Below are 20,986 nucleotides of genomic sequence, written 5' to 3'. Positions count from 1 at the left end.
TTCAATCTCCTTGACACAGAATGGCAGGCACTTTAAGGAGATGATGGTCCAATTAGTTCCTACACAGATTATTTTCCAATGCTTGGCCAAAAGAAACAAAATGTTTTGAAAAGGACTTATCAAAGCAGGAAGAAAACTGCATTACATGTTGAAAGAGTAAGGAGGTCTAGTGAGAATCACATAAACCCCACAGTGCAGATAGAGGCCATTTCGGCCCATCGAGCCTGCACCGACACATATCCCACCCGATCCCCGTAACCCCACGTATTTAATCCCCCTAACACTAAGGGTCAATTTATCATAGCCAATCAACCTAACCCGCACATCTTTGGACTGTGGGAGGAAACCGGAGCACCCGGAGGAAACCCACACAAACACGGGGAGAATGTGCAAACTCCACACAGACAGTCGCCCGAGGCCGGATTCGAACCCGGGTCAATGGAGATTTGTGCCTGTTGATACTGATCGGTTCCCGCACTATTCTGCCTTAATGGAATTAGTTAAGGGCCATTCCTAATTGGATCCCAGAAATGTAAGGAGTACCTTTTGGTGGGGGTATTAATGTTTGATTTGCACCCTCCATGTTTTAGGAAGAGTAAAGCTGTATCTGACAGATTTCTCTTCCAGCTCTTGCCACTAGGTGGCAACTGTCAACCTTATTTTTTTACACAAAGAAAATCAACATATGCACAAAGAACATCACTATTAACTTTAAAAGGTGACATTGGGAAACAACACTAAAAAATGAAGGAGTCACAGTACCAGGTCTGCTGGATGATAATTCGAGCATTTAATCGGAAATATTGCAAGGACATTAAGAAGTGTTTTTCAGAGGTGGAATCAGGCCTGTAACATCCTCCTTCCACATTATGCTATTAATACCACAGATGTATCCAGACTTTCACAGTGTGCCGAATTCTATGGACAATAAAACCTGGTCATCACTGAGTTGGTGCTGAGAGGTAGCCCAGCAGCCACAGACAGTCAGCAGCAAATGTATTCATTGGTCATTCATTCACTACAGATAATGAGGTGAAAAATGCTGGACGTACACAGCAGGTCCCACAGCATCTCTTTTCACCTTTAAAGAAACGGTCCAAGGCCATTAAAGCCATTAACTGCTTCTTTGTAATAGCATACCTTGGCACTCTACTTTTATAAATAAAAAGTGAAAAAGACTGGAAACAAAAACAGAAAATGTTGGTCAGCGTCTGCAAAGAGAAAAGGCTGGTTATGATGTTTGGAGTAAAGCTCTTTGTCCGAACACAGACCCTGCTGTATATTTCCAGCATCTGCTGTTCTTGACTTTTACCTGTTGCTCTCCTCTCTCCACTTTGTTCCATCCGATTAAGGGGATTACTTATCTTGCAGTTTCTAATTCTATTAAAGGGTCTACACTTTAATCTGTCTTTCCTCTTTTTAGATGCTGGCAGTTCTCTTGTATATTTCCAGCATTTGCTGTTTTTTTAATTTCAATCTTTAAGGATCGTATATAGGGCCACTGAAGGATACTGTAGGACAGATTAAAACTGATTCTCAGGTAATGGCAGAGTTGCTAAATGACTATTTTGCATCAGCCTATACCTCTGTAGATGATGTCTACATTCCAAATGGGGCGTGCTCGGTATTGAATAACATTATTCATAATGAAATAGATAGTAATGTCACCTCAGCTAGATTAGGAAAGCTCAAAATTGATAGGGCGTCTGGTCTGGATAATATCCTTTGAAGGGTGATTAAAGAGATGGGACAGGTGCTCTGTGCCCTGTCCCCTATCTTCAATAGTTTAATAGAGTCAGGAATAGTTCCCTTAGACTGGAAGCTAGCTCATGTAGTTCCTATATTCAAAAAGGGACAATTCCGAGCCAGGGAACTACAGGTCTAATAGCCTGACGTCCATTATTGGGAAGTTGCTACAATGGATCGTGAGAGATGCCCTTTATGATCGTTGGGAAAGGGAAGGGGTCATTAGAAATTCACAAAACAGCTTCCAGAAAAATAGGCCGTGCCGTCCAAATTTGATGGAGTTCTTTGAGGAAGTCACTAGGGACAGTGGATGAGAGAAATCTGGTAGACATTGTCCACCTGGACTTCCAGAAAGCCTTTGATAAGGTACCGCACACTGAGTTACTTCACAAGATAGAATCTTATGGTATCAGTAGGCATTTGATACGCTGGATTAAGAATTGGCTCCAATCCCGCAGCCAAAAAGTTGTAGTTAATGGATGTGGTTCAACCTGGACACATGTTACTCATGGTGTCTCGTCACGAGGCTCCAGCCATTATGGTGCATGGGGCAGGTTTGATGGACCAGTTAGTCTTTTCCTGCCCGTCAATTTCATATGCCCGTATATTCATTCATTGTTAAAACCTTCAATAATAGAACTATTTTTAATCTTCGGCCATCTGTCCCATTTATTAGCTGGCCGAAAATATTACAGGTATCTTTGATTCCAGCGCTGTGTGTGTGTGTGTCTATGTGCAGGCTCATAGTGTGTGTGTCTATGTGCAGGCTCATAGTGTGTGTGTCTATGTGCAGGCTCATAGTGTGTGTGTCTATGTGCAGGCTCATAGTGTGTGTGTCTATGTGCAGGCTCATAGTGTGTGTGTCTATGTGCAGGCTCATAGTGTGTGTGTCTATGTGCAGGCTCATAGTGTGTGTGTCTATGTGCAGGCTCATAGTGTGTGTGTCTATGTGCAGGCTCATAGTTATATCCACACCTTGCAAAACAATTTTAGTAGCTCCCACTCCCGTCTCCCAATAAAACCAGACAGTTGTGTATCCCTGTTACAGTTCAGGCTTTCTCCTAACCCTTTTATCTTGTGCCTATGGTCAAAAGATGGTTTCCATAAGCATATGAACTGCAAACTGCGCCTTTTACATGCCCAGGATTAATAATTACTCTTAACCAGGGTACTGGCCACTGGAGATCACATGGGATGCCCACCATGCTTTGCTGACACTTCCATGCTGTCAGATCAATGTGACCAGTGTGGTAAACCACTGTTATAACCTGTCTGTGTCTGTATGTGTATTCCACTAGGTACAGGTCTGGACATGCCTCGGCTGACTCCTCCCACTATTCCAGGTATATAAGTGACTACCTCCCAGTCCTTTAGTATTCTGGACGGGTCGACCACTCGAGACAAGACCTTCATTCTTTAGTTAATAAAAGCCTGATTGTTACTCGCTCAACCTCAGTCTTTTGAGTAATTGATGGCGCATCAATTTTATTAACTAAATTTTTTATAATGGAGAAGATCCTCACACCAGCATGCCTGGACCTGGACAGTCGGGAAGCGGACGCTTCCACCAAGTTTGCTCACTGGCTCATGTGCTTCGAGACATTCCTGACTGCCTCCACTGCAGTCGAAACGGATGCGGACAAACTGTCTGTCCTGTTCTCCAAGGTGAACCACCGAGTGTACTCAGTCATCCGGGACGCGACCTCGTACACAGCCGCCCTCCAGCTCCTCAAGACCCAGTACACGCGCCCTGTGAACGAAGTATACGCTAGGCACCTTCTGGGGAGTCGCAAGCAACAACCTGGGGAATCGACTGAGGAATACCTCCAAGCACTGTCCGTGCTTGGCCGGGCCTGTGGGTGTAAGGCGGTAACGCCCACTAAGTACACGGAGGAACTGATCCGGGATGCCTTCGTAGCGGGCCACAGGTCCAACTACACCCGGCAGCGACTGCTGGAGCAGAGTGACCTCACCCTCGACAAAGCCTCCGACATCGCACTAACGCTGGACGCAGCCTTCCGGGGCATGGATGCCTACTCCTCTGCACCGTGGACGCCGCGGGGAACGACAACCTGGGACACGGTAGGACAGCCCCATAGCACCGTGCCACCCCAGCCACAGCCCAACAACGGCCCAACTACCGCAGCAGTGTCCCAAAGCCAGACAGCAGTATCCCAAGGCCAGAAATGCTACTTCTGTGGCCAGGCCAAACACCCCAGAGCGCGCTGCCCGGCGAAGAATGCGACCTGCTCGGGCTGCGGGAAAAAGGGACACTACGCCAGCGTCTGCAAGGCCAAAGCCACCCCGAACGCCAGCAGCGCCGCGTGTGGGCCGTGCGAGCCGCCATCTTGGGCCTCCAACAGCGCCGCGTGTGGGCCGTGCGGGCCGCCATCTTGGGCCTCCCCAGCCATGTGCGAACCACCGCTGCAGCAGCCATCTTGGATGACTCCAGCCACATGGGAATCATGGACGCCGCCATCTTGGACACCAGCCGGGACGCAGCAGATCGCCAACCCCCCCCCATCTGATACTCGCAGCGACACACCGACCCCTACGCTGGCCTCTGTGACGCTGGACCAAACGAGACCGCACCAGCTAGCTCGGTCCAAAATGGACGTTAAGGTAAACGGCCATGCAATAAACTGCCTTTTTGACTCCGGGAGCACAGAGAGCTTCATCCACCCCGACACGGTGCGGCGTTGCTCTCTCCCCGTCCTGCCTGCGCACCAGCGGATTTCTATGGCCTCCGAGTCCCAGTCAGCGGACATTGGCGGCTACTGCGTGGTGACACTAGTAGTAGACGGGACTGTGTTCAATAATTTTAAACTCCTGGTCCTGCCCGACCTCTGCGCTGCCGTTCTACTGGGGTTGGATTTCCAGTGCCACCTCAAAAGCATTACGATGGCGTACGGTGGCCCCCTCCCCCCACTCACAGTCCGCAGCCAGCTGCCTCCAAATTGCCCGCCGCGCACCAGATGCAACCTCTCCACACTCAGAGTCCCACCCCCCCCACTGTTTGCTAACCTCACCCCCGACTGTAAGCCCATCGCCACAAAGAGCAGGCGATACAGTGCCGGGGACAGGGTTTTCATCAAAACCGAAGTGGAGCGGCTCCTGAAGGAGGGGATTATTGAGGGCAGCTACAGCCCCTGGCGAGCCCAGGTTGTAGTCGTTAAGACCGGCGAGAAACAACGCCTGGTCATCGACTACAGCCAAACAATAAACCGCTACACCCTGCTGGACGCCTACCCACTCCCCCGCATAGCTGACATGGTCAACCAGATCGCGCAGTACCGCGTCTTTTCGACCATTGACCTGAAATCAGCGTACCACCAGCTCCCCATCAGCCCTGAAGACCGCCAGTATACTGCTTTTGAGGCAAACGGCCGCCTCTATCACTTCCTTAGGGTTCCCTTCGGCGTTACTAACGGGGTCTCCGTCTTCCAAAGGGAGATGGACCGGATGGTCGATCCAAACAAGCTGCAGGCCACTTTCCCTTACCTAGATAATGTGACCATCTGCGGCCATGACTTGCAGGACCATGACGCAAACCTCGAGAAATTCCTCCGCACCGCCCAACTCCTGAACCTGACATATAACAAGGAGAAGTGCATATTCCGCACAGACCGCCTCACCATCCTTGGCTGTGTTGTGGAACACGGGGTCATCGGTCCCGACCCGGACCGGATGCGTCCCCTTATGGAACTCCCACTGCCCCACTGCCTAAAAGCTCTGAAGAGGTGCCTAGGGTTTTTTTCCTACTACGCTCAGTGGGTCCCCTACTATGCAGACAAAGCCCGTCCGCTGATCAAGTCCACCTCTTTTCCCGTGACGGCAGAGGCCCGCTTAGCCTTCCACCGTATCAAGGAAGACATTGCCAAAGCCACCATGCACGCAGTGGACGAATCCATCCCCTTCCAGGTGGAAAGCGATGCGTTCGACTTCGCTCTGGCCGCCACCCTTAATCAGGCGGGGAGACCTGTGGCATTCTTCTCATGAACCCTCCAGGGCCCGGAGACCAGACACTCCGCGGTCGAGAAGGAGGCCCAGGCTATCGTGGAGGCTGTGCGTCATTGGAGGCACTACCTGGCCGGAAAACGATTTACCCTGCTCACTGACCAGCGTTCAGTTGCTTTTATGTTCAACAACAAGCAGAGGGGCAAAATCAAAAATGACAAGATCTTGAGGTGGAGAATCGAACTTTCCACCTACAATTACGAGATCTTGTACCGGCCTGGGAAGCTCAATGAACCCCCAGATGCCCTATCGCGTGGCACTTGCGCCAGCGCGCAGATCGATAGGCTGAGGGCCCTCCACAATGACCTCTGCCACCCGGGGGTCACCAGGTTCTTCCACTTCATCAAGGCCCGCAACCTGCCTTACTCCATCGAGGAGGTCAGGACCATGACCAAGAACTGCCAAGTCTGCGCTGAGTGCAAACCGCACTTTTATAGACCAGACAGAGCCCACCTGATAAAAGCCACTCGCCCTTTCGAACGCCTGAGCGTCGATTTCAAAGGGCCTCTCCCCTCCTCCGACCGCAATGTGTACTTCCTCAACATCATTGACGAGTACTCCCGGTTCCCGTTCGCTATCCCCTGCCCGGACATGACCAGTGCCACGGTCATTAAATCTCTGAACAGCCTCTTCACCCTGTTCGGTTTCCCCAGCTATATCCATAGCGACCGGGGCTCATCGTTTATGAGCGACGAACTCCGCCAGTACCTGCTCGCTAGGGGTATAGCCACAAGCAGGACCACCAGTTACAACCCCCGGGGGAACGGACAGGTGGAAAGAGAGAATGCAACAGTTTGGAAGGCCGCCCTACTAGCCTTAAAGTCTAGGGGCCTTCCGACCTCCCGCTGGCAGGAGGTGCTTCCCGATGCGCTCCACTCGATTCGGTCACTGCTCTGCACTGCCACCAATGCCACCCCTCACGAGAAAATGTTTGTCTTCCCAAGGAAGTCCACATCGGGGACATCGTTACCGCCATGGCTGACGTCCCCAGGGCCGGTACTACTGAGAAGACACGTGAGGGCCAATAAAACGGACCCCCTGGTCGAGAGGGTCGACCTCCTCCACGCCAACCCCCAGTACGCTTACATTGCGTACCCGGACGGGCGGGAGGACACAGTCTCCATACGAGACCTCGCACCCTCGGGGACCACTGTAACCCACTACCCATTACCACCCCCCCCCCACGACCCGATATCCAACCCCAGCAGCCGGCTCGCCTTGGACCGTCACCCACGAGGACTACACTCCAGGGCCCCAGCCTACACGGGACGCGACGCCGGAAGCTCCACCACCCCTGCCGTCGCCACGTCGATCACAGCGGCAGACAAGACCTCCGGAGAGACTCCAATACACGAACTTTTAAATACACTTCACCCCGCCGGACTCATTTTTAAACAAGGGGTGAATGTGGTAAACCACTGTTATAACCTGTCTGTGTCTGTATGTGTATTCCACTAGGTACAGGTCTGGACATGCCTCGGCTGACTCCTCCCACTATTCCAGGTATATAAGTGACTACCTCCCAGTCCTTTAGTATTCTGGACGGGTCGACCACTCGAGACAAGACCTTCATTCTTTAGTTAATAAAAGCCTGATTGTTACTCGCTCAACCTCAGTCTTTTGAGTAATTGATGGCGCATCAACCAGCTAAAACTAATACACAGAAACAGGTAGAGACAGCAAGATATTGAGACTACATTAATCACAAAGGGTGAAAAAAAATTAACAACAAATTTCTTGGAACAGCTTTTGGGTGAAACCTCTGACCACTCAACTACCCCGGCTGACCCCCGTTGCCAACATTGTAAATGTCTCTCTTTTTTCGGGCACCACCCCTCTCCTTTACAAAGCCACTGTAATCACCCCTCTCCTCAAAAAGCTTCTCCTTAACCCATCCATTCTCAACACTTACCACTCCAGCTACGTACATAGGATCATAAGCAAGAGTAGGCCATTCAGCCCCTCAAGCCCGTTCAACCATTCAGTTAGATCATGGCAGATCTGTACCTTAACTTCATTTACCTGCCTTTCTCCGTATCCCCTGATACTCTTACCTAACAAAAATCTATCGATCTCAGTTTTGAAGATTTCAATTGACCTCTAGCATCCACAGTCTTTTGGGAGATGAGAGTTCCAGGTTTCCACTACCCATTGTTTAAAAAGTGCTTCCTGATTTCACTCCGAAATGGCCTAGCTCTAATTTTAAGACCACACTGTGGTGTATGTGCCTTTAAGAGCAATTATGGTGTATGTGCCTTTAAGAGCCCCAGGTGTGCGTAATGCCGATAATTGCCACTTGGGCTATATAAGCCTGTGTATTGTGTATATCCTTTAGAAAACCCCCCCAGATTGCTTAGTAAATACCTATGAACCAACTCCTGTCTTCAGTGTCTTTATCTACACACGGACACTACAGTGGTGACGAAGTGGAAATGGACTTACCTGCAATTCGGCAGCACCTCAAGGACATCGATTCCTCCAGCGTCCAGAAGACTCAAGGAAGTAAGAGAAACTGTGGTTTCACCAGCTGGCCAAGCTGGTGACAGGTACTGCGCTAATCCTTCCTGGGCGTCAGGCTGGAGCTCCAGCGGCGGGCTCTACAGCTGAGACAGGCAGCGAAATCGGAGGCAAGCAATAACGGACTGGGAGGGTGCACTCGAGAGACGGCCGGCGCGGCAAGCAGGTCAGCGTTTAGACCTCCGTCGGGAACGAGTCTCCAGCAGTGAATAAACGGAAACCACAGTAAAACAGCGTTGTTATCGGTAGCAGCGGCGGGAAAGCGCGGGAAGCGCCATATCGTTGCTACAGAGAGAAAAAAAAAAGCGCGGGAAGCGCCATATCTTTTCTGAAATGCCTAAATCTGGTAATATTGAGGCTTTTGATGGCGAAATAGAAGATTGGACCACATACGTGGAAAGAGTAGAGGTTTATTGCACTGCAAATGGAATAACAGATGAAAAAAAAGCTTCAGTACTTCTGAACTTAATGGGCGCGAAGACATACGGGCTGTTACGAAATTTAATCACTCCAGCCAAACCAAAGGACAAGACTTTTAAAGAAATTGTTGATACCCTGCAGGAGCATTTAAACCCAACACCGCTGCTGATAGCGGAACGATTCAAGTTCTTCAAGAGAAATCAACACAAGAATGAAAGTAACGCTGATTACCTAAACGAATTAAGAAAGCTATCAAAGTACTGCCAATTCGGAGCAGGACTATCGGACTATCTTCGAGACAAATTTGTTTGCGGTCTCTTAAGTGAAGGAACACAAAAAAGACTGCTTTCTGAAAAAGATTTAACATTGGACAAAGCTTTCAGTATGGCTGTATCATACGAAGCAGCAGCAAAAGGAGCTGCAGAGATACAACAAGAGACACAGGACTTCGGCACCCATAAAATGACACAGGAGTTCGGAAGATGTTATCGCTGCGGCAGATCCACCCATAACCAGAGGGACTGCTGGTTCAAGGGCAAAGCATGCAGGCAATGTGGTAAGATTGGACACATTGCACGGGTATGCCAATCTGGACAAAATAAATCCACTGACAGAAAACAAAAAATCAATAAAGAAAAGTACAGGAAGGTACAAATGATGACGGACAATAGCTCCGAAGACCAGAATAGCGATAGCGACTCCGGAAACAAGAGACTAAGCTGTCTCAAATTACATAATGTACTTGCCAAAGAGGATTACCAAACCATTTGGGTTACCCTCACAATAGCAGGGTCCCCAGTTAAAATGGAGCTAGATACAGGATCAGCTCTAACCGTAATAAATCGACGAGATTACGAGAGGCTATTTTCACATATACCTCTAAAAGACACATCCATTATCTTAAAAACATATACGGGGCAGAAAGTCTACCCCAAAGGAAAAATAAGGGTGCCTGTGGTATACAACGGCAAAGAAATACAAAAGTTGTATTTATACATTCTACAAGATAGTGGTCCACCGTTGTTGGGACGTGAATGGATAAGGAAGATACGTTTAGACTGGCACTCCATTCAGGCACTGACGGTGACCAGTAAGGAAAAAAACAATGATGACATCATACCTGAACGATTAAAAGACATCTTGGCCAACGCCAAAGAAGTGTTTCAAGAGAAACTAGGAACCTTGAAAGGCATCACCGCCTCAATAAAAGTGGAAGATACAGCAATTCCAAAATATTTTAAGGCAAGACCGGTGCCATACGCAATACGTCCGGCAGTCGAGGCAGAGCTGAAGAATTTGGAAAAGGCAGGCGTATTATCCAAAATAGATTGGAGCGAATGGGCAACACCCATCGTTCCAGTCATGAAAAAAACATTGAAAAATAACTCTGAGGAACAGGAAAAAATTCGCATCTGTGGGGACTTTAAGGTGACTGTAAACCCGGTCCTTCACACGGTACAGTATCCTCTTCCGAGGATAGAAGATATTTTCGCCTCACTATCCGGAGGGAAACATTTCACAAAAATTGACTTGGCACAAGCATATCTACAGATGGAGGTTGAGGAGACCTCTAAAAAGTATCTCACAATAAACACACACAAAGGCCTGTACCAGTACAATCGACTGGTTTTTGGAGTAGCATCAGCTCCAGCTATCTGGCAAAGAGCTATGGAGCAAGTCCTGCAAGGGATTCCGGGGACTCAATGCTACCTAGACGACATCCTTATAACAGGAGAAAACGACAACGAGCACCTTGCCAATTTGGAGCAGGTGCTCACTAGGCTGAAAGAACGAGGCCTACGAGCAAATCGCCCCAAGTGCGAATTTTTCCAAAATCAAATATCATATTGTGGCCACATAATTAATAAGGAAGGGTTGCATAAGTCACCTGAAAAAATTGAAGCAGTTATAAAAGCCCCAGCACCTGAAAATGTTTCACAATTAAGGTCATTCCTGGGATTAATAAATTACTATCATAAATTTTTACCGAACTTATCAACTATTCTACACCCTCTTAATGATCTTCTACAGACAGGAGTGATTTGGAAATGGAACGAAGACTGTAAACGTGCCTTCCATAAATGTAAAGACTTAATCACATCCGAGAAAATTTTGGCTCATTACAACCCATCATTACCAATCAGACTGGCGTGCGATGCATCCCCTTACGGCATAGGAGCGGTATTGTCCCATAGATTCCCTGATGGCTCGGAACGGCCGATAGCTTTTGCGTCACGCTCATTCAACTCAGCTGAGCGTAACTATGCCCAGATAGTCAGGGAAGCACTCAGCCTGGTATGGGGAGTGAAGAAATTCAACCATTACCTACACGGACAAAAATTTACCTTGCTGACTGACCATCAACCCCTCATCTCCATATTCAACCCTAAAAAAGGTGTCCCCATTATGACGGCACAAAGACTACAGAGGTGGTCCCTTTTTCTAGGGGCACACCAATACAACATTGAATACAAAGGGTCAAAACAGCATGGGAATGCTGACGGTTTATCGCGCCTGCCGTTGCCAATGATAGAAGAGGCACCTACAGTAGACCCAGTAGAGATATTCCACTCTACCATAGTGGAATGTCTACCGGTGACAAATTCTGCCATTGAAAGGGAGACAAGAAATGACCCTACTCTCTCACGGGTCTACGATTTAACAGTGAAGGGATGGCCAGCACATGGCGAACCACTGTTGCCAGCATTCTCGCAAAGAAGAGAACAGCTGTCAGTGTGCCGAGGAACCTTGATGTGTCGATCCAGAGTGGTGATTCCACCCAAACTCCAGGATAAAGTACTAAAGGAGCTTCACGAGGGGCATCTGGGTGGAGTGAAAATGAAGAACCTAGCTAGGGCGTTTGTATGGTGGCCAGGTATCGATGGAGACATCGAAGACATGACCAAGAGCTGCCTAGGATGCCAGAAGGTCCAAAATGCTCCGCCACAGGCCCCTCTACATCCATGGGAGTGGCCCTCATCTCCCTGGCAAAGGGTGCACATCGACTTTGCTGGTCCATTTATGGACTCAATGTTCTTAATCGTAGTTGATGCACACTCCAAGTGGCCGGAGGTAATAAAGATGTCCTCCACCACCACGGAAAAAACCATTACAGTATTAAGGACCATATTTGCCAGGAATGGGCTGCCGGAGCAGATATGTTCTGATAATGGACCGCAATTTGTGTCCGAAGAATTCAGAAAGTTCTTAAAGAACAATGGGGTAAAGCACTACACGTCCGCCCCATACCATCCCGCCACCAATGGATTGGCTGAAAGGTTTGTCCAGACCTTCAAGAAGGCCATGGGTAATGAAGACATAAAACTTCAGCACAAGGTGGATAACTTCTTATTTGCATATAGGAATGCAACGCATATGGTTACTAACCAAACTCCCGCCATGATGTTCTACAATAGAAACCTAAGATGCCGGCTGGATTTGGTCAAGCCCAACATCCGAAGGGACGTGGAGAACCGGCAGTTTCAGGGCATGAATGAAAGGCCAACTAGGGCCTTCCAGATAGGCCAACCGGTTTTGGCCCGGGACTACCGTACCGAGAAATGGCAGCCTGGAACTATCTGCACACGATTAGGACCACTGATGTATACCGTGGACATCGGAGACAGCATAATAAGGCGCCATGCTGACCAAATCATCAAGTCATCCGAAAAGGGACAACCTACACCACCACTCTATACATCTAACGATGAAGTAGAGATACCCATATCTACCTCCGATCCAGTGATACTGGAGCCCGATGAACCCGACACTGGCCTTCAAGCCAAATCAGCCTTGCCAGAAGAACCTACTACACCACCAGAAACTACTACACCCCCGAGGCGTTATCCGGACCGAGTCAGGAAGCCTCCTGAGAGACTAACTTATAATTAATTAATACAGCAATGTATATTATTTTGCATATAACATGTAATTAATAATTACTTAAAATATGATGTACTAGTTAGCTAGAAGGGGAGAAATTGTGGTGTATGTGCCTTTAAGAGCAATTATGGTGTATGTGCCTTTAAGAGCCCCAGGTGTGCGTAATGCCGGTAATTGCCACTTGGGCTATATAAGCCTGTGTATTGTGTATATCCTTTAGAAAACCCCCCCAGACTTGCTTAGTAAATACCTATGAACCAACTCCTGTCTTCAGTGTCTTTATCTACACACGGACACTACACACACCCCCTTGTCATGGATTCCCCCATCAGTGGAAATAGTGGGGCAGAAATTGGCCCACGTCGCACCCAATGTCTGGGCGCTAAATAAGTGTTTGGGGGGATGAATTTCCCATCGCTCTATTCCCTCCCCGGAAGTGTGACAGCTGCAGAATTTGGAAGCCGGCAACTTCTGAGTTTCCAGGGCTGGTGCCTGAAACAGTTGATAGGCCCCTTGAATATACTAATCAGAGGCCTAACGCCTGTTTTAGGCTCCCCCGCTCCCAAATTGGGCAGAAACTGGGCAGAGCATTCGCCGCCCATCAGTGTTTTTCGGGTTTACTGCGGCCTAGTTCTTAAAGGGACCGATGGAGGCTGCTGACGAAAAGGAAAGTTTTTTTTTTACTTACCTTAGTGTGGAGCCAGGAGGAGCAGAAGTATTCCTCCCTGCTCGATAAAATTCCTGCGGCTTCTGCTGGCACCCTTCCCAACGTAAGACCTACCCACGAGCTGGTTCGGCGTCTGAGCTAGCCAATTTTGTGAAGACCCCAATCAGTGACCCCAATTAGCTCTCTACTTAGATGGAAAGGTTGCCCAAGGTTTAATTTGGAGGGAGCCTTGGGCCGACATCTTCAGCCGCAGGTTCTAGACGTACCACTCATTTCACGCCAGTTTTCATCGTGAAACATTATTTCTCAGACAGTCTCTCTGTATCTACCCTATTTGAATTCCTCCATCATTTTAAATACCTCAATTAGATCAGCCCTCAACCTTCTGAACTCCAGGGAATGCAAATCAAGTTAGAATCATAGAATGATACAGTACAGGATTAGTGTCTCTAAAAGTTCACCCACCACTGACGTTAGGCTGATTGTCCTGTAGTTACCGGGTTTATCTCTCTCCCCCTTTTTTAAACAGGGGTGTAACATTTGCAATCCTCCAGTCCTCTGGCACCACTCCTATATCTAAGGAGGATTGGAAGATTGTGGCCAGAGCCTCCGCAATTTCCATCCTTACTTTCCTCAGCAACCTAGGATACATCCCATCCGGACCAGGTGACTTATCCACTTTAAGCACTACCAACCTTTATCTATTTTTATCCCATCCAGTATCTCTACAGCTCCTCCTTTACTGTGGAGAATTTTAGGAAGTTTTACTGCAATTGATATTATTAATGATTTTGTTATCCACAAGTTTATGCAACTTGTCCTCATATCTTAACCCTTTCAGCCCTGGTATCATTCTGGTGAATTTGCGCTGTACCCCCTCCAAGGCCAGTATATCTTTCCTGAGTTGCGGAGCCCAAAACTGAAGGCGGTCTTCTGGATCGGGTCTGACCCAGACTTTGTACAACTGAAGAATCACTTCCTCACTTTTGTATTACAGTCCCCTTGAGATAAAGGCCATCATTCCATTAGCCTTTTTGATTGCTTTTTTAACCTGTCCACAAGCTTTAAGTGATTAGTGTACATGGAGACCTAAATCACTTTGCTCCTCCATAGCTCCTAGCCTCTCACCATTCTGTTTCCCAATAACATTTCATATTTGAATTTTACAGACATCACCCAATGAGGGGATGGAGCTGAGTACAAAATAGCAGGAAAGGGTTAAAGTCCAGTTATTTTAATCATCGATTATCTCAGTAACCAAAGCAGCCATCTAACGAAACCCATTCCTCTATTTCAGTGGAATTAAAGGGGAAACATATCAGCATAAAAATCCTTTGAGGCTGTTTGCAATGAGTAACTTAATCTCTATTCAATTAATATTAAAAGGTTTATCAGAAGGCATCAGCAAAATTATGCCAAAATCATTAATGATATCAATCGCAGTAAAACTTCCTAAAATTCTCCATGTTCGATATCTCATACTCAAATTCTTACTAAGGGAATAAGCTAGGTTGAGATTTCCAGAGAGGTATTTTCCTAGGTGAAATGTATTGGATTTTACCAACTTGACTTCCTCAGTTAAACTTAGCTAAGGCTTGTAGAGGGGAAATACGTACTGTGGTAAAACTTTTGTTTACCACAGGATATAATGGGAAACGAGTTGCATTTACGTTCTGGGAACTCAAACAAAAAAATATTTAGGTTTTCCCGATGCCCCTTTTGTCTTTTCCTTTTCTCAAGACAAGACAGGGCCTAATGGGCATCGGCAGTACTCTGATTCCCCACCCAAGTGACGATTCTTCATGTGTAAGCTTAAGATGTGGTGTATACATGCTTCATCCAAATATGGTGCATTTGGCTATTCACCACCGATATACAAGAATGCTGATCCATGCGGGAAACAATAGCTGTGGGTTTATTAGCATCCAGCTCATCAAAATCCCCAGTGATGATTATATTGTAGCTGATTAAAAGATCACCTGAGTATGAAAGGTTAAAGTCTCGCCTCTCTAATGTGAAAGTAATGCACTAGCCAAGGCTTCCGTGCAGACCAGACCCACTTCTTCACATTAATGGAACTGAAAATGAAATGTTGCATAATAAAACCAGGGTGAGGCTATTCCATTCTCACTGAAGGGCATTTAAATAAGAAAGCGAGGGAATAATGAGAAGGTGTGTGTGTATAATCAAATGGGTTGTCTAATTCGTCTTTGTATTGGCATGAGATGGAAGTGATTAGTCAGCATTCACTGGCGTGGTGTAATTCCTGATGTTTGCATGCCTTCTCATTCTCTCTGCTGTTAGTTCTTAATGAACAAAGACTGAGCTGAAATAAAGTGATTCATTTAGATTAAGTTAAGATTCAGTAAACTTCCAAGAAACAAAGACAGTTGAGCCAGCTGAATCTGTGCCCAGTTCTGTCTGCAGGGACACAATAAAAATTCTAATCTCAGTATTCTGAGTAAGTCTCAACACTGTGGAGCAGCAATAAATCAAGTGAATGTAATGCTGTATTATATTACGAGGTCAGTTGAGTACAAGTTGGAAAATGCAATGCTAAAATTGTGCAGAGCCTCTGTCAGACAGCACCTTATGTATTGTGTTCAGTTTTAGACACCAAGGGCTGGAATTTGCTACGGGGGCGGGTTGGGGTCGTGTTCCCCACATTTCGTGTTTCCCACACGAATCCTGAACGATGTGGGAAATTGATGCAATTTTGATTTTATAGCCCAATTGATTCCCCACGTGTGGGAACCCCTAGCCGGAGAGCTTTTCAGGTGGGAAGCTCGCCTCCGATGACATCATCACTGCTGCTTCATTTAAGGGCTTCCACAAGCCTTGCTCACTTCAGCAGACTGCCAAGCTCCTGGCCCTGGCAGCTGCTGCTACCATCATCAATCATGGCAACACATCGGAGTAAGGCATCCCCCAGATTTGACAAGGCAGCCCTCCAGGCATTGGTGGAGGGAGCGACAGAGAGCAGGGAGGTGCTCTTCCCCTCCTCGGGGAGGAAGAAGCCACCCCAGCAAACCAAGGCTGTGTGGCTGAGGGTGGCAGAGCAGGTGAACGCCAGCTCGAATACCAGCAGAACATGGATCCAGTGTCGGAAACGCTTCCATGACCTTCTGCGCACTGGAAAAGTGAGTATGATGTTCCCATCACTCTTAATCTGATCCCCATTGCCTTTCCTCACCAGCTCTCAGCTTTACCAATCTCTTCCTCCACATCCCACTTGACACTGACATCCATGCACCCTTTCCCACTCCCTCTCTCTCTATGGTCACATTCACCTAACTAATGGACTATGCAGCCCTCACACTCCCTATCACTGTCATGCTATGAAAACAACTTACATCACATAGGGAGGGCCCTTGGTCTTGCCATCTCACTCCATCTTTCTCTCCTTCTAAGCATCTATGCCATCGATTCTCTACACTCACTCCTTCATTCTCGCTCAAACTCCACTTGTCTCCCCCATTGCAGGAAAAGAGAGCTCACAACCGAATAGAGCGAGCCAGGACAGGGGGAGGGGCAGCCTCCTTAGCCCAGCTGACCCCATGGGAGGAGGCGATCCTGGAGATCGTCGGCATCCAGGACGACACACAAGTGGGGGACGGAGAGACTGGTGCAGCAGAGCAAGCTGGTGACAGAAGAGTTTTCCAACTCTCTCAATTGCATTGCATGACTCGCTGATAATGACTTGGAAGCTCTAGCAGATGGACCTCTGATCATCTGCAATAAGCACTGTGCAGGTAACCCTGGCCTCTCATCTCTGACACTTTCCTTTACTCCCCCACAGGACCATCGCAAGCTCCCGTCTCCAGGACGCAGGAGGAGGTTCAGCCTCAGCATCCAGACTCCTCAGAGGAAGCTGCAACCTCTGAGGGCGCAGCGTCAGCAGAAGGCAACGCACCCAGCACCAGCGCAGACACTCACACCTCGGTGGGACTTTCGGGACATAGAGTAGTGTTGTCACCTGGTGTATCACAGCTCACAAGTGAGCCTCAGCAGATGGTGAAGACAGGGACAGCAGTGGAGAGTCCTAGTCGGAGGGCGCAGCACTCTCCCAGCTCAGCTCAGCTGCATGTCGACCCTCTGCCTCTGGGTCCATCCACAGTATCAGCGGTGATGGCACTCCAGGAAAATATGCAGGAGTCTCTGGCAGGTTTTGTCTCCAGGGTTGCTGCGAGTGTGGAGCGAATGGAGGAGTCCGTCGCTAACATGAGCAGTGCCTTTGTGGAGTCATTGGCTCATCAACGCATTACCACGGAAAGGATGGCAACCTCCGTGGAAAGGCTGGCTACGGCCATGGAGGAGATAAGTCACGCGAGTGTTGAAAACATGGTGAGTGTTCAGACTAGACTGACATCTCTGGAGGAGCGATGGGCAGCTATTGAACAGAGAAACCAGACCTTCATGGCAGTCCCTCTGAGAAGGACTGCCAGTCCCGACACGGGTCCCCATGGCTCCCCTGATGTGCAGCAAGGTGCTCTCTCGCCACTTGCAAGCGCTGAGGGGGACCTGACCCATGAGAGGGATGATGGTGGCAGAGAACAAGGAGGTGGGGGCTCCTCTCCAAGCGCACAAACTTCCATGCCACTGAAAAGTCCTCGGTCAGAGCCCCACCTGAGTCAGCACCCAAGTGAGATTGGCGTCTCAACCCCTGCACAGCCGCAGGAGCAGCAGACTGTTGCGCAGCCCTTACAGGCTCGCAACCCCAGAGGACGCCCGCCAAAGGTGTCCAGACAGGAGCAGCAAGGAAGTGAGCAAGGGGCCTCCACATCTGCTGATGCCACTGGGGAACCACTACATAGGAGCACGCGTAAGAGAAAGAAACTGCACAAATAGTCACAAGGGTAGTCACTTGGGTGGAATTTAATGTGTTATGGTTGAAAGCCATCAGAATAATGGTAATAAATCATCTGTTGGCTACTGCTGTAGTTGTGGCGTGTGTCATTTCGCGAATGGGACTTTCACTTTGAGGTCAGTATGGTGGTCACATCGCTAGAAGTCAGCTGGTTCCTGGCTATTGTCAGTGCTCAGGTAAAAGGGTGCGAGGCAATAGTCCCTCATGGGCGAGGCTCAGCAAATCTGCCCAATATGAGCGCGTTCCTTGCATGCCGGCCACCAATGTTCTCGCGCACTGCTGCCGCTGGTTGATGAGCCTCTGCAAGATGTTCGTCTTCGCTCTCCTCCTCCCCCTCCTCCTCCTCCTCATCTGAGGAGGATATGTCAGGAGCCACTTGGTCCTCGGCCATCTGCAAGCCACGACGCTGTGCCATGTTGTGAAGCACACAGCAAACCACAACGATTCTGGAGACCCTGGCTGCTGAGTATTGCAGGGCTCCACCTGATCTATCCAGGCATCTGAAGCGCATCTTCAGCAGACCAATGGTCTGCTCGATCATGGCTCTGGTGGAAAGGTGGCTGGAGTTGTAGTTCTCCTCAGCTGCGTTGGCTGGCCTCCTCAGCGGCGTCAATAGCCACGTCCTCAAGGGATAGCCCTTGTCTCCAAGTAGCCATCCGTTAAGTTGGTGTGGCGGACTGAATAGCGGAGGCACAGTAGACTGGCGCAGTATGAAGGAGTCATGGCAACTGCCAGGGTACTTGGCACAAACATGCAAAATTTCCTTCTTGTGGTCACACACCAGCTGAACGTTGAGGGAGTGGAAGCCCTTGCAGTTGACAAAAATACCAGGATTGCGATGGGGAGCCTTAAGGGCCACATGTGTGCAATCAACGATGCCCTGCACCCTTGGAAAGCCTGCAAGATTAGCAAATCCAACCGCTCTCGCCATGACACTTGCTCGATCCTTGGTGAAATGGATGTGATTGTGCGCGATGGCAAAGAGGGCATCGGTTACCCGCTTGATGCAGGTGTGTGCGGCCTCCTGGGAGATGCCGCTGATGTCTGCCGCTGATCCCTGGAATGAGCCTGAGGCAAAAAAGTTGAGTGCGATGGTGACTTTGACGGCCACTGATAAGGGGTGTCCAGCTGCTCCTCTGGGCTCCAGGTCTTGCTGCAGCATTGCGCAGATGTCAGCCACTATCTCTCGCGAAAGTCGGAGCCGCCTTTGGCACTGCTGCTCAGACATGTTGAGGTAGCTGACCCTGCGTCTGTAGACCCTGTTTGGGGGGTATCTCCTGCGCCGACGGCCTTCCATGCGCTGGCCCCTTCTGGCCTGTGCATCCTCAGGTGGGGCAGCAGCAGCTTGGCGCAACTGTTGCTGCTGCTGCTGTTGGGCGGCCTCATGTAATATCCAGAAGGGCAGGACAAAAATGGCTCCCATGCTTCTGGTAGATGCCTCAGTTGAGGAAGCGCTCAGTGAAGGTGGCGAAAGGGGTTTCCCAGGAGGTCACACTGGAGATGGTTGTCAGGCTGCAAACTTCCAGAGCTGTGGGTATGCCTTCTGAAAGATCCCCCAGACCTGAGAGAGCAAAGTTATGCCACCTGCAATTAAAGCCTGTTCAAATCTGCCATTTAATGGTTGAGCTGCAGCTGCTACTCCGCAAGCCAGTTCTGCTCCCGCCACGTTTCAGATGTGTGTTTCCCACCAGGCGTGTTTCACGTGGGAAAACGATTAAACTTGCAACTGGTTAGGAAAATGGGATTATAGAGCCAATTGAGGGCTTGTTAAGGGCCTTAAGGGCCTATCCCGCCTCCTGGAGGCAGGACGGAGTCGGGACCAGCAGACACGAATTTAGGAAAATTGCGTGGAGGCGGGATGGAGGCGGGTTTGGGCCCGCACGCCAGTTTTGCGATTTTTATCCCCCACACGCCTCCAATCCCGCCTCCCCGGCCCTAGCAAAATCCAGCCCCAAGTCACAAGGGAAACATTCAGTCCCTGAATAAGATGCAGAGAAAAGCCACGTATTTTTACACATTCACTGTTTTTACCGCGTCTGTGTGTGTCACATTTCTCTGATTAGGCACCTTGCAGCCTTCCGGACTCAATATCGAGTTCAACAATTTCAGATCATAACCTCGGCCCCCATTAATTTTTTACCTGTAATTTTTCCACTCCTTCCCCCCCCCCCTTTCCTTTTGTTTCACTCTCCCACCTGGCAGCTATCTCTAGCCCTGCCAGTACACTTCACACCTAATCTCAGCCTATTACCATCTCGTCTAGCTTCGAACACCTTTTATTGTCTCTTCTACTTCTTTTGTCTCTTTCACTTCTTTTGTCCGATCGCAGCCCTGCCTTCGATCTATTTTCTTTTCTTTCCAGTTTTGAAGAAGGGTTCGACCCGAAACGTCAACTCAAATTTCTCTCCACGGATGTTGCCTGACCTGCTGAGTTTTTCCAGCATTTTCTGTTGTGATTTCTCTCAGGTCAGCCTGGTCGGCTGATCCCTGGCAACAAAGAGTTGAGTTGCGAGGAAGGCTGGAGCAGCTGGGCTCTTTTAAGTATTGAAAGGTGATAATTGTGAGAGGACCTTTAAAGAAGTTAAACAAAATGGATCGATAAATCCAGACCCTTACTTCAAGGTACATCAGGATACCATATTGGCCTTGGAGGAGGTGCAGCACAGATTCTACAGTTTGATCTACAGATATAGATGATACCTGAAACTGCAAAAATGTTCTTGTGTTTTTTTTTTAATATTCATTCCTGGGATGTGGGCGTCGCTGGCAAGGCCAACATTTATTGCCCATCCCTAATTGTCCTCGAGAAGGGGGTGGTGAGCCACCTTCTTGAACCGCTGCAGTCCGTGTGGTGAAGGTACTCCCACAGT

Source organism: Somniosus microcephalus, chromosome 11 (assembly GCF_052327205.1).
Source record: "Somniosus microcephalus isolate GS21.2 chromosome 11, FLI_Smic_1.0, whole genome shotgun sequence".
Taxonomy (NCBI): domain Eukaryota; kingdom Metazoa; phylum Chordata; class Chondrichthyes; order Squaliformes; family Somniosidae; genus Somniosus; species Somniosus microcephalus.
Note: the sequence above shows the minus strand (reverse complement) of the source record.